The sequence below is a fragment of the Lissotriton helveticus genome, chromosome 6, assembly GCF_964261635.1.
Source record: "Lissotriton helveticus chromosome 6, aLisHel1.1, whole genome shotgun sequence".
NCBI lineage: Eukaryota > Metazoa > Chordata > Amphibia > Caudata > Salamandridae > Lissotriton > Lissotriton helveticus.
Window position 1 is genome coordinate 1,374,606,254 of NC_136067.1, and position 14,781 is coordinate 1,374,621,034.

A 14,781-nucleotide genomic window follows, 5' to 3' on the forward strand; every position below is an offset into this window, starting at 1 on the left:
TCAGTGTAGCAAAGAAATTCCATATTGTTGAGGATCACCATGCTCACAATACTACTGTCCACAAGATACATCACAAACTACCTAGGAGAGGATGCATTAAGAACTCTGAACTTACATTTACCCTAACCCAAATATGCAAGTACTTGGCTATGCGGCACACAACATCACTTGCTACCACCACCTATCATCCTCATTTATATATCCGCAGGCAATGTGCAAACCTAAACTACTGATATGATGCACACATTATTTGGTACATATCTTAAGCCACATTCACAAAGATCAAGAACTTTCCCCTACAATTGATCAAATGTGATACACTCATCCAACAGTGGTACAATCTCAATCAAACTATTGAAAGAGCATCTGCATACATCATATCAGACTCCTGGCTCTCAAGTGTATGGACATTTTGAAATCGTTTGGAAAGCCACACGTGGATTACTGAATTTACTGCAAAACAGTAAGATTGAGTGCTATAAAAAGGGTAATAATAATAATAATTGTTGTTATTATTATTGCTGTTGTTACTATTATTATATCAACAAATAAATAGTAATACAATTATTAATAATTATTATTAGCAGGAGTACTATTATTTTGTTGTTATTATTATTGTTATTACTACTATGATTATGTTAGTAAATAAACAAATAAGACCAAAGTAAGAGTGTGGGAAACATATGAAGAAAATTTAAAAAACAGCCACAGTATCATCTCAATATGGCCTCATTTCCTTTATTCAGCTCACCGTAATAGATTAGCTTCAGAAACGTAAACCCCCGCTGTAGCACATTTTCCATACCAGACTGATAGCCGAAACCAGCAGCTTAGATCTTGTAGATTATGAGAGGGACAGGGTGATACAAGATAATCAAGTTGCATAAATTGAGTGTTTTAAATAACTGAAGGAGTAGCAAAGGAGAATAAATGGGGGAGAACTGGAACATAAAAACTATATGATAAGGTTTGAAACTTAAGTCAGAAGCTGAAATACGGTTGCATGTCAAAATATTGTGCACTGAAGTACAATCTGGCATAAATATGACGTCCTAAATATTATTTACAAAAATATTGTGCCGCTAAGTATAGGTTCTCTATTACTAACTTCAGAAGGGCAATATTTTGAGGCGATATTTAAGACACAATATTTATATCGGACAATTTTCTTCCAAAGACATTCAGGTGCCAAATCTCAAATGCAGCCAACAAAGTTATATAAAAGCTGGAGTTATGATACGAGCAGCATTTGTTCATATCAAATAATGCAAATAATAGAGCTGATGAAGAGTTCAAAAGTTGATGCAGCTCAGCCAGCAAAACAAAAAGAACCAGAGTAAAGCAGAAAAGAAGTAGGAATGGAAAAAACAAGAGAAACAGCACATGAATGATTACTTGTATGTATAGAAAACACTTGGAGGGCTCCTTTTGGGACTAGGTGGGCTTATGTGACATTGCAAAAGAGTTCTAAAGAAAGCCAAGAGGAAGTAAACACTGTATTCTTACAGACACACAAATAGGTGCCTATTACGATGTTGGGCAGACTGTCTCGGAAACGGGAATGACTGACCTCCGGTCAGCGGTCCCGACCGCCTCATTCTGACATTTCCCTATAGGAGCAAGTGTTACGGCTGTAAACCGGCCATAGTACAGGCTCCCATAGGAAAATGTGAGGTGGTGATAATCCCTGCACCCTGAGACAGGCACCTCAAGGTGTCTGCCATGGGGTGCAAGCATTAAAAAGGGGCACCATAGGTGCCCCTTCTGCCACCAACCGGAGGCCGCAAAGGAAAGGGGCCCTGCTAGCTGCACCCAAACACGGTTTCCGACAGGGTTTTTATGTCCAAAAGGCCGGCATGTAAATACTGCCGGAAATCGTGCATCTTAATCCGGGCGGCGTAAACCGCCATCCACTTGGATTACCGGCCAGTTCCAACTGGCTGATGGGCTCCTTGAGCTCATTGGAAGCCAGCCCGAATGACCGTCCGGTTTCAATTCCGACCGACTGAATCAAAACCAGCCAGTCGGAATTGAAACCGATGATGTCAGTCGTAAGGCCCCATAATGGGTGGGGAGTTTGGTTCTGAAAAACTCACTGGCACTGATGCGCTGGGAGTTTTCTTTAAACACACAGGGTAATTTCTCTTGTTTCCTGTTCAGGATCACCAGGATATCTCTAGAGGTCCCAAACTGGAAACAATGTATGAAATAACAAATACTTTAAGCAGGACAGGCATTCTGATGTACATTGACTGGAGGACCAATGAGCGGTGGGGTGTCAATCAAAGGTTTCTGCCAGTGGAGCCAGCCAAGGCTGTTCTGGGGTGGGTGAACTACAAGTTTGACATCCACTACTTTATGGGGGGGGGGGTTGGCTAATCTGCCAAATTCTACCCTTAATATTTTCAGATGCAAGTGACTCATTAAATTGAATCAATTCCACAGGCTGATAAAGGTTGATGATGTGAGGGTTTAAGGAAACAGAATATGTTTTGGAAGAGGATGTGCAAAGGTATGAGTGAGCGGAAAGGATGTTACGATGTTATTATGAGTTGAGGTAAAGGAATTCAGGACTATTCAACATGGAAATGATAGATAGACACTCGAAATAGTATTGGGTAATTGGTTAGAAAAAAAGGAGATAATATCAGAGAATCATAAGTCTAGAAATTGCAAAAATAACAAAAGAAGTCGATGGCAGAAAAAATAGAGATAGTATACAAAAAAGAAATGAAGATCTAGGGCAGAGTCATGAGGGGCACCATATTCAAGAGAAAAGAGGGAAGATGGTTAATTGGCTGGGGATAATAAGTAAGACTGGCTCTGGGGATTAAAGAAAAGTATGGATTTCAGAGAAGAAACAGCCCGAAATGAAGAGGTTAGTGCTAGTATTGCTGAACAGAAGAAGAGTACAAGGCAGTAGAGGGAGAAGCAAGCCTTCACAATGCCTATTAATACACTCGGAGGAGCTGATGCAGATAAGCAACTGGATATGAAAACCCTCAAGCCTGTATTCAAAGTAGTCATAGGCATCCTAATATTGAAGGCACTGAGTATCCCTTATTACAGAAACCTTTGATTGCATATGATGAGAAGGAATGGATTGGGATGCTAACTTTTTCTACATAATAGCATTTACATGCATATCCCCACCCATGTATGTAATATCATAGCATTATCAGACATGCATTAATTGAGACATTCGACGTGGGTATTTCTGCTAGGTGCCACATTAATACCTATCAAGGCAAAAACCCTCACCATTGCCATGAAGGTACATACTCATTCGATGAGAACTTATATAGTCTGCAGCCTTATACATTTACAAAGTAAGAAAATAGTCAAGTGCAGATGACGTTGATGATAGCGAGGGACAACTACAGGAGGTGAATGTTGAGCATGGAAGCATACCAGTACAGACATGTGATACACTTCAGTGACGAGCTAATATACTGGAGGACGACCAGGAACAGTTCTTGAACAGTAGGAGGAATGAAGAGGATGGAACATGGACTATCCTCCATACAGTTGATCAAGGATAGTTTGGCAAGAGGGAGCAGACAAACATTAATGTGACCCTCATTTAACCAGTGGCAGATACTTACAAAATGGTACAGGCAATAAACAGATTCACTGACACAATATCAAAATCAACAATATTGTGTAAAATAAACATTGCGTCAAAAATATTGTGTCCCTATCCTTATAGCGGAAAGTACAAAAATATTAAAAAACGATAGTTTCACACGAATAGTGTTAAAAAATATACACAAATATTGTTTCTTAATATATATATATATATATATGAATGAAGATTCTTCCCAAACGAAAAGAAATAGTGACCCATGCAGAGGATTCAAAGCGGCACTTTATTAAAGAAATGTCCTCAGCGAATGCATTTCGGCATGGGTGCCTTCGTCAGCGCTCCTTCCCATCTGCTTGCTCTGCTGTGGTGTAGGCAGACCTGCCTCGATGTTGTTAATGTCCAAATTGCTCCGCCCCCTGATGATTTCAAGCTCCCACGTGCAGTCCTGTAGACAAAGACTGCAAATCCCAGAATGCCACGGTATGGTGCCAGTTAGGGAAGGAGATGCTTGGCGGGGTTTCATTTGCGGAGAGGGAATCGATGGCAGGCACAGACTCCAAGTGTGATGGCAGGTAGGGCAGATCGATAATCCAGCGCCCCCTCAAGTCCCCTGCATTAGAACCGCAGCAACCTCTCAGCCGGGAGTTCGTCGCCGGGGTGTGCACAGGAATCCCGGTCACCCAAAAAGGAAGTGAAATACCTCCTAACCGCTTCATGGTCCGGCGTCCTGGTGGGTTCATGGGCGGAATTGCAAACGCAATCAAAGTGAAGAGATGCTCGGATGAGCAAGCCAGAACGCCCTGACCTCTTTGTGCTGCGGGGGTACACTGTAGTGCGCGCTGGCAGTCGCATGGCAACATGAATGAAGATTCTTCCCAAACGAAAAGAAATAGGGACCCATGCAGAGGATTCAAAGCGGCACTTTATTAAAGAAATGTCCTCAGCGAATGCATTTCGGCATGTGTGCCTTCGTCAGCGCTCCTTCCCATCTGCTTGCTCTGCTGTGGCGTAGGCAGACCTGCCTCGATGTTGTTATATATATATAGTTTGTAGTAGTAAATCTAAAATATTCTAATATATACCATTAATATAATGTTAATTAAATTAATCTCAATAATATTTATTATATATAAATATACACTTATTTAAACACACATACATACATATGTGTGTGTATGTATATATATATATATATATATATATATATATATATATATATATATATATATATATATATATATATATATATATATATATATATATATATATATATATATATATATATATATATATATATATATACCAATATCCAATGTACTGTCAAGCTCTAAGAAGGCAAAAACACTGTATGCCAGATCTCGGTGCAAGTAAAGTGCTTTATTTACGGCATGGCAGGCTGCCACAGACCCAAAACTTTTCGGCTCCTGTTCATGAGCCTTGATCACGGATGTGCTTTACCATCCAAACCACACATTTTAAAGTGAACATGTGCAAATTAAAATAAACAATATAGAAAAATACTTATTATGAACCATACAATCTTTCTTCTATTTGTTACTTCATTGTTAGTAGGTATTTCCTAAACAAAAATATATCTATTTGGAGGATTACAAGTCAATTCATAATATTGATTCTTTGAGGCTGCATATTCAAAAATAAATACAAATATACAAGATAAGGTGCATTTGATGTCCCAGTGGGCATTATCTGTTTACCTCATCCCTTGTCTAAATTGAGCCCAATGGGACCTTCATTTAATTGTTGTATACACTTATCATAAGTTCCATCCTAGAGCTTCACAATGACATTCCAAGAGTTAAAGCACCTCTTTCTTGATTGCGTAACAAAAAACATTTATTTTAAAAGGTTTTTCACATTTTATCACTACACTACCTCCTACACTCATCAAGCCCAAGTGGGCATTACCTCCTTAGCCTATTTTGATTTTATATATACATCCTTGCTTGCTTAAAGGAAACTCCCTAAATAAGAACGCAACTGTATATCATAAACAGTTACCAAAATATATAGTGAAAACAGAAAAACTCAGGTATTCATAAAGAAAAAATAACAATAAAAAATGATACAATAAAGGCTTAAGACTTTGACCAATACTGATATACATAAATGCAGAAACAGGGGGGAAGGAAAAGAAATGTTCATATATCCAAATGTACAGCTAAATCTTTACTCATGTGAAGACCATTTGTTTCCATTGTTTCTAGGTTGATGATATACTTTGATTCCAGTCTACGAAACCTCAAGCTATGATCCCCTTCCCTCTCTTGGTTTTCAACTCTATCAAGTCCAAAAAAAGTCATCAGTGCCCAATCACTTCCATGATAAGTCTGAAAGTGAAGTGCTATTGGGTATTTCGGAGCTTGATTAGTAACTGCCCTTACAAGTTCTGAGATACGTTTTTAATGGGAAGATGGTACTCCCAACACATCTAAAAGGACAGGGACATTCAATGCAGTACTCTACATAATCTGTGTTGCAGTTATTGTAATGTTGTTTTTCGTAAGGTTTCTCCTAAAGGGAACATTGTATTCTGTTCTGGGCGTGCTGTACATACAGGCCTTATAGTTCCTGCAGAGGGAAAAACCAGCAGGCTCAGTACCAAACCATGTTCTTGTGTTCTCTGTGTGGAAGTGGATATGTAATAGCAAGTCTCTCATATCCCAGCTCCTTCTATATGTAATGCTTGGTGCTTCCCCCACATACTTCTTAATTGTTGGTTTATACCTTAGAAAATCCTAGTTTTTATTATGAATCTCCGTTACTTTCTTTGATTCTTTATTGAAGGTCTTGATTACTCTAACCTTCCTGGGGATGGTCCCATGCCTCCTTTTTCCTACTGATTCCAAACTCTCTCTGTCCCTAGATTTAACCTTCGTTTTAGCTGTATTTAAGACTTTCATGGGATAGCCTCTGGCTCTGAATCTTTTCACCATTTCTTCCTCTGCTTCCAAGAACTTCGCATTCATACTACAATTTCTCTTCAGTCTTATTAGTTCCCCATAAGGGACGTTCCACTTCACAAGCCCCGGGTGACTACTGGCAGCATGTAAAACTGTATTCCTTGCTGTTTCTTTTCCTAAATAGTGAGGTTACTAGTTTGACCCCTTGTACCTCTACATGTATGTCCAAGAAATCAATCATGGTTTTACTGTGAGACATTGTGAAGGCCAAATTCAGATTGTTCTTGTTAAGGCATTCTATCAACTAATTTAGGTATTCTTCTGATCCTTCCCAAATTGAAAGGAAGTCGTCTATTTAACGTAACCAGATGTTCACGTATTTAAAGAAACTCTCCATAATGGGATCCATGGCCACATATTCCACCACCAGCCCATCACCAGTGAGGGTTGGAGATCCTCTTTAAAGAAGCTACGGTGTTTAGCAAAAAAAAAAAATATATATATATATATATATATATATTCCAAAAACGCCCTTCCAACTGCGTTCGCAACTCACACTGCGGGTGCCTCCTCAGCGCAAGGTGGTCTTGCGATTTCTATTACTTCACCGCAACTGTCCCTAGCGAAGTTGCTATAAATCGAGGGCACTCTGGAGCCAGTATATATTCATAATTTTAAATTTAATCGGGTGTCAGACTGACAAACGCGTATCGGCGTGTCTGGCTTCCTCAGTGTCAGTTCCACATTGCATTACGTGCATTTAAATAAAGTTACACTTTTCAATCCAGTTACATAAAACAGTGACATATAAAGAGGTCCTCATATTGTACATAAATTTCCTCTAATGGGGCAGACATCTTGGATTCCCGATCTCATCGAGTTTCAAACTATTTACAACGACATATTTACATATTTACAGAGATGCCGATTGGCATTTTAAATTTATTTTAACTCAAATTATACTTTTTACGCATCTCAATTGGTGCATTACTTGTACACTGCAATTAATAGCAAAAAATAACAAAAGTATCTACAAATCAATATGTATGTCGTAGTTCATCGAGATCAACTTAATTTTGCCCTGAATGGGCTTCATCACATTCTATCCATATTGAACACTTCATTACATCAACTTATTCTGCCCTGAATGGGCACTGTCCATCCGTCTGTTGTCACTCACAGATTTTATATACAACGTCTATACCAAATTATAACTCCAAAAATTATTTACAGTGGAGTAACACATACATCAAATTCATCAAAACTTGGTAGATCTTATTTCCGATTGTATTCCATTAAATAGCTTCAGATCTAGAAAACACTAGCCTATATGGACCCACATTTCTTCCTCGTTGTTCAATCCCCCTGGAGCCTTGATTATATATCTAGACTCCAGGGTACAGAGGCATTTCGCCCGGTCTCCACCTCTTTCTCCTCTCTCTACCTGATCTAGGCAGAAATATTTTAGAAGATCACTGTCACTATCATGATTGGATTCAAAGTGACGGGCGACAGGATATGTTTGGTCTTTATTCCTGATCGCCCGGATTAATTTTAGAGCACCTCCAGAGACAGGGTGAAACACCTACCTACCCTGGAGTCTAGATATATAATCAAATTACAAAGCAAGGCTGCAGGGGGGATGAACAACGAGGAAGAAATGTGGGTCCATATAGGCTAGTGTTTTCTAGTTCTGAAGCTATTTATATATAAAAAACAAAAAATACATTTTCAAACAGTATTATAAAATGTTAACAATAAATAAAAATGTAACCAAATACTATAAATTTAAAACTATAAACAAATATTAATAATAAATATATTTAACCATTATCAGAGATTGCACTGGAGTCAGGGAATAATAGAAATACAATTCTTACTTCAGTCTCTGCAACAGTAGGGAAAGATTTGGACTTCAAGGAGGTTACATTTACTATTCCCACTCCAGTGTAAGCAACAGTAGGTAAACAACTTCACTTCAAACATATCATGTATTTGAATAACCCTATTCATTAAAAAAATATAGCACTCTTAATATAAACATCACTAAACATAATATATATATATATATATATAAAATAACCAATTTCCAAAAATCATACTCACTGTATTAACTACTTCATCATTTAAAAAATAATGGTTATTTCATTATTACTTAACTAATTTGCCACCCAATACCCCTACAAAAATAGAAAACTTCACCTAAAATATTACTAAAATAAATAAGTATAACACAATATTCATAACTGTTAATCAAGTGCATAACTAATTAACAATGAATTGCAAATTAATTATTACTTCATTAACTTCCCACACAGCAACCCTACAAACTTAGCAGCCCGCACAAAAATATAACTAAAATATATAATTATTACACAATTTACATAATTAATAATCAATGTAATATTTAATAATACATTAAAAAGTATTTGTTAATTACCCTATACCACTACAAACATATATTTAATTATACATTAATAATAATTATTTTAAATATTACTTAACTTCCCACCGTATACTCATACAAACCTAGTGAGCCGCAACTAAAATATAATTAAAATAAATCAGTATTAGATTATGTACATAATTAATAGTCAAGTCAATACTTAATAATATATTTATCATTAATTGTTAATCAATTATTACATAATTAACTTCTCATACTATACCACTGTAATCCCAGCATCCTGCACCTAAAATGTAACTAAAATATATGATTATTATGTAATTTACCTAATTAATTATCAACGTAATAATTAATAATACATTAAAAATGAACTGTTAATTACCCTATACCACTACAAACGTAGCAAGCTGCACCTAAAATTTAGGTAAATTAAATCTGTATTACATAATATACATAATTAATATCAATCACATACTTACATAAAAAGTATTATTTAATTAATTATTAATGAATACTTAGTTAACTTCCCTCCCTATCACCCTACAAACCCAACAACCCTCTACAACACTATAAATTACTATTAGCCATTAAATAAAAAATTGTAAATCACATAAACTTACAAACTATTTAAAAAAATAATAATAACAATAATAACATAAAATTAATATATGAACTAAAACACATTAAAATAATTGAAAAACTATAGACTTTAAAACTATGCTATTGAAAACAATATTAACAACAACGATATTCTTAACAATGATATTACTTACCTGAAAAAACAATATTCTTGACGATATTTCTGCATTACAATATTTTTGTATCACAATATTTTATTCCGATATTTCTGTCTCTCAATATTTACAACTCAATATCTTGTCCAAATGCCCAATGAACAACCTCATAGTTTTCAACTTACAAAGGGCAAGGGCTGCTACCTACCAGACAATGATTCACTTGTTCGAGACCTTACCCTCCCAGTATGAGAGGCAGGAGTTGGCCTATCTGCAACAAGTCCTTTATGGTAAGATAGACAGTACCAGAACCATGCCATTTCGATATGTCTCAAGTGGTGGCACTTCCCTGCAATTCATGTGCAGGAGTACCAGCTGTCCTTCAGTGTGCTACTGTAGCTTCGTGTGGACTGTTTCTGTGTGTTTGCATCTCTGTCTGTATTGGTGGAGGAATCCCTTATTATTTCTGCTTGTCCTGCCTTTTAATGCTTTCTGTAAATTAGTCTTTAATACTGATGTGCCTTACTTGCAATATCCTTATTTCTGAAGTTTTTTTTAATTTTTACTTGTGTACGAGTACACAATTACAGGGGTGAAATGCATCAAACGTTAACTGTATCCTGCATTCCAATTCTAAGTGGCCAATACTGCTAAAGGTTGTGACCAAATTCTGCCTCACTCCATAACAAAGTCGGAGCTCACTTAGGGGGGCCCATTGCAAGCAGACTGGTTAATTAAGGGAGAGTTGCCGGAGTTACCGATTCAGTTGGAATCACCACCTCAGATAGCACGTATTATAACTTTCCACATCCAGATTTGGTGAAAATATGTGGGGCCAGAATTACATCATCCATTACCACATGTGCCTCCCTATTCTGGCCATATTTATGTATAGTTTCTTCTTTCTTCTAGCAGTGGAAAATGCACCAAAAGACCAGTGGTGGGTTTGTTCCCACCACTGGTACAATTCAGATTTGTGTGAAGTGATATTTCCTGTGAGTATTCTATTCCGCATGGCTGATAATGAAGGTATTATTTTGCATCCAATCTCTTCCTTGGTTGTGCATTTTCTCAGTCGCATTCCGAGTTCTGATCTGCACATCACAAAAACGTGACTAGAGTGACAACATTAAAGTTTTATGCTTAGGGATCCTTCTAGCGTCTTCCTTCTAAGTCATTGTTCTGTGTCTTCCTATACATCACTGTTGCAACTGACTTTCTCCCCTCATGCCAGGCTATCAATGAAGGTGATAGTTTGGTAAAATCGACTGCTTGATGTCATGGCTCTGTCTTCCTCTAAGTGTAAATGTTCCTAAGAACTACCCACACAAATCTAATTTGGATTGTTCAGACTGTATGATTCAAAAGTTAATGGATGTACTATTGTAAGAAGCTAGCTCTCTATATAGTGCACCAAAATGAGGTACACTGTGCAGAGAGTCCAGGCAAACCCCAGAGGAATTAAAGAGGAACAAATTACACCTCAAATGCTCTCTTTTGTGTTAGTGTGGGCGAGCAGTTAGGCATATCAGAGGGTAGTGCTAAGCATTTATTACACACACAAAAGCAGTACGTGAAACCACATTCAATAAAGAAATACAACACCAATTTATAAAAAGAACACATACTTTTATATAAATTTCGATACCAAGATCATAGGAATCGAGCATGTACTTTCCGTGACATGAATTTTTAGTTTTCAAAAATGGACAGTGCAATTTCTGGATCTGTAATGTTATTCTATAGAGGAAAAACATGTATTGTATTTGGGCACTTGACAGCAACTTACAGGACTGTTCTTCCGGACTTAAGGTCAGTATGGGGCAAGGTCCAAGGCCACACCAACAGATAAACTTGGGAGGCTCTGGGGCGCATGGGTGCAGAGGTTAGTCATGGCGTCGGGTGTCTCTTTCACTTCAATGGGAGAAAGGTCTGTCAGAAAGAAACTGCAAGCTGGGACTGGGGGGCTAGTCCAGGGGAACCCACAGGGGCGCTCAACACTTGAGATCCATGGGCACACAGGGGCACCCCTGGTCCACTTCTTCTTGGTCTGTGGGGTTTGGGTGCAGTGGTGTCTTTTGGCGTTGAATCCTGCTGCAGGAGTCTTTTACGATTGTAGGGGAACTGCAGAAAGAGGCTGCAGGTAGCAACTGGAAGTCCAGTCTTGGCAAACCCAAAAGTGGGCTTAGCTCTTGTGGGTCTACGGACCCCACTGGCACAGTCACCTCCCTTGGATACAGGCTCTGGAGCTGGGGTTCATAGGTGCATTGAGGTGTCTGGTGACAGCGGTCACAGACACACATATTGGTCTTAGTTTTGCAGAAGGGCAAACAAGACAGCTGGGCCACTGACAAAGTGGGTCTCACTGTCCCTGAAATCCCTTGATGTGCAGGTCAGTCTTCCTCTGTGTAGGTGTCCGGCCTGGGTACAACAAGGCTTGGCTGCTGCAAGGGGTCCAGTACCCCGGGTATTGGTCCTGTGCTACTATGGTTCGTCCTGGTGACTTCTCACTTGGAGGGTGGACAAATCTGACCTTCAGGAGCACAGAGCCCTCTTCATGGGAAGCTGCTGAGTCAGGCTGGCCAGGGAGAAAAAACTTGGTGGACCACACTTTGTGTCTTTGGTGCCTTTGGGTTACTCAAAGGGAATTTCTTCAGGCAATTGGCGTAGCACTGGCAGCCCTCCGGGATTCTTGGAGACTGTACAGTGGCAGGACGAGTCTGCTTCTTCTACGATTGTTGGCGGAAGCAGTCAGGCCGGCAGTGTTGGTGCCAAGTTAGGTGTTGCTCCTCGGTTGTCATGGCAAGACTCTTCTTGGTCCACTTCATCTCTTGATCCGTCGAAATCTGTTATCACGGGGTCCCCCAAATACTGAATTTAGGGGCACTAGGGGAGTGTAGAGCAGCATTAAATGTGCTACCTACCCATGGGGTCACTCGCCCCCTATATGACCACTTACTGTGGGAAGTGGACATAACCCAGTTCCAGAATTCCTAATTCCACTACACACAATAGGGTGGAATTTCTAAACACTTGTTCACTTCTGATTTGGTCACCCTAGAGGTGTGCCCACCCTAGCAGTGCAACACTCCTCCTGCTTATCTAATTTTCCCTGCCTGTACTGGTGCCACAAGGCTTAAAGCAGGGGGGTCGGTATCCTCTCACTTCCAAGGAAAGCAAGATTTGCATACCAAAGGGGGTGAGCTCTTTGAAGCTCCCTACCTTGGAATGCTAATTCGTAGGTCATCATGTGGGGGGGGGGGGGTGTAAACACCCTCTGCCCAAGGAGGCTTTATGTCTCACCTCCTGAGAGCAAAGGCTGTCACCCCTGGGTGTAAGAAACTTGTCTGTGGCAGCAGGATGGTTGAGACCAATACATCAGCACACCAGCAGTTGGTAGGTTTTCAGGGGGCACCTCTAAGGTGCCCTCTGGGTGCATGTCTTAGTAAATCCATCACTGGAATCAGTGTGTGTTTAGTAATAGGATGTGTTTGATAGCAAATAAAATATGTTTCAGTTACTCCATGATGTAGCTGGGAAACTCGTTTTGAGCAATGCCCAGTGCATAACTTAAGATGGCTTCCCTGCTCACTTGCAAAATCTAGTAATAGAATAAGACATTATAGGGGTGCAGCTGCTCAGGCAGATATGTCATCACATAAATATAATGCACCCTGCCTTAGGGCTCAAAGGCCTGCTTAGGGGTGACTTACATATATTAGATGCAGTGACTTTAGCATGGCACACAGGAGTGTGTCATGTCATGTTTTCACTCATGGTTTGCACCATGTCGAGCAGCCTGCAATTGCAGTCTGGGTGGAATTTGTATGTGGGTCCCTTAGGGGTGCATAAGATTTTCTACAACCCCAGGGACCCTCTCTAGTACCCATGCACTAGGTACCCGGGGTACCATTTACTAGGGACTTCCAGGGGTACTAAAGTAATTTGCCAATTGTAGCACAATTAGATAACACCTGGTTTTAGGGAAGGAGCACTAGTACTGGGGTCTGGTTAGCAGACCTCAGTGCACTGAGTCGAAAATCAGCATCCAGTAGCTAAAAAGTGGGCAAATAGTGCAGAGGGTAACTGCAATGAAAGTCCTTTTCCCTAGACTTTTATCTCCAGAAATCAAATGTCCGCCCTGGTGATATGACCACTTGGTGGGTGTGGATGGCTCTGCCCAAAGTCTCTTTGTGTCTCTGTGTTGGCCTGATGGAGTCTTTGTGTACAGCTAGGTATATGCATCCCTGGTGGTGGGTATTTTATTACAGATCCATCACCATTTTTAGCAGACGCTGGGACCATCATTGTTAAGTCTGGCTACAGAAAGCTTTAATAATATAATTTTTAATAAGACTTCATGTTAGCAATTATTGAAAAAGTACAGTATGAATTAGTACAGGAACTGTTAGCCCCCTTCAGCCAATGCCTGTGTTGTGTTTTTCACTGTTTACAATTGATTGGATAGCTTGGCCATCAAGGTCATGGAATTTTGAGGATGATGGCAATGTCTCTTTTGTGTTCCTATTAATTTTTGGTGATGACTGTGGATGTGACATTCAGATGTGAATGTTCTTTTGTGCATTTTACTTTGCTGACACAATGACATTTTAAGTGCTAGTTTATGAAATTATTTTTCATTTGGTAGTGTGCACTGTTTGGAACCCTAGGCCTCAGGGTCGGAATAGTGCTAGTCATTCATCTCCCTTGCACAATAATTTGTTTCACTTTGTTGTCATTATAAAATGTTCAATAAACAGCTTTTTTGTTCAAAACAACATACAAGGAGATAGGCTTTCTTAAAGATTGATTAAAACTACTGCCTATTATCTCAACTATCGATTGTGTAATTATTTGATATCTAGGACTTTTAAGTTCAACACTTACAACATCTGACTCCTTTTTGTTACAGTCTTCTCTGAGAATACATTATAACTCTGCTAATATAGTTTGCAAAGGAACATACTCCTGGTTTCCATATTGCGGTAGCCCAGATATTGCACACCCGACAAGTACCAAACAACTCCTCTAACAAAAAAACAGACCTACTGGCTTTACCAACACTTGTTTGTCATGCCACTGCAAGCACCCTATAGTAACTCCACTTATGTAGCCTTGTCATCTTACAGCACA

At 39.2% G+C, this 14,781-nt stretch overlaps 1 protein-coding gene across 2 annotated transcripts in view; it reads right to left on the reverse strand.

Annotated features, from left to right (window-relative positions):
- TAGAP (T cell activation RhoGTPase activating protein) overlaps positions 1-14,781 on the reverse strand; it is a 493,639-nt gene that overhangs the window by 477,785 nt on the left and 1,073 nt on the right. The window lies entirely within an intron of this gene.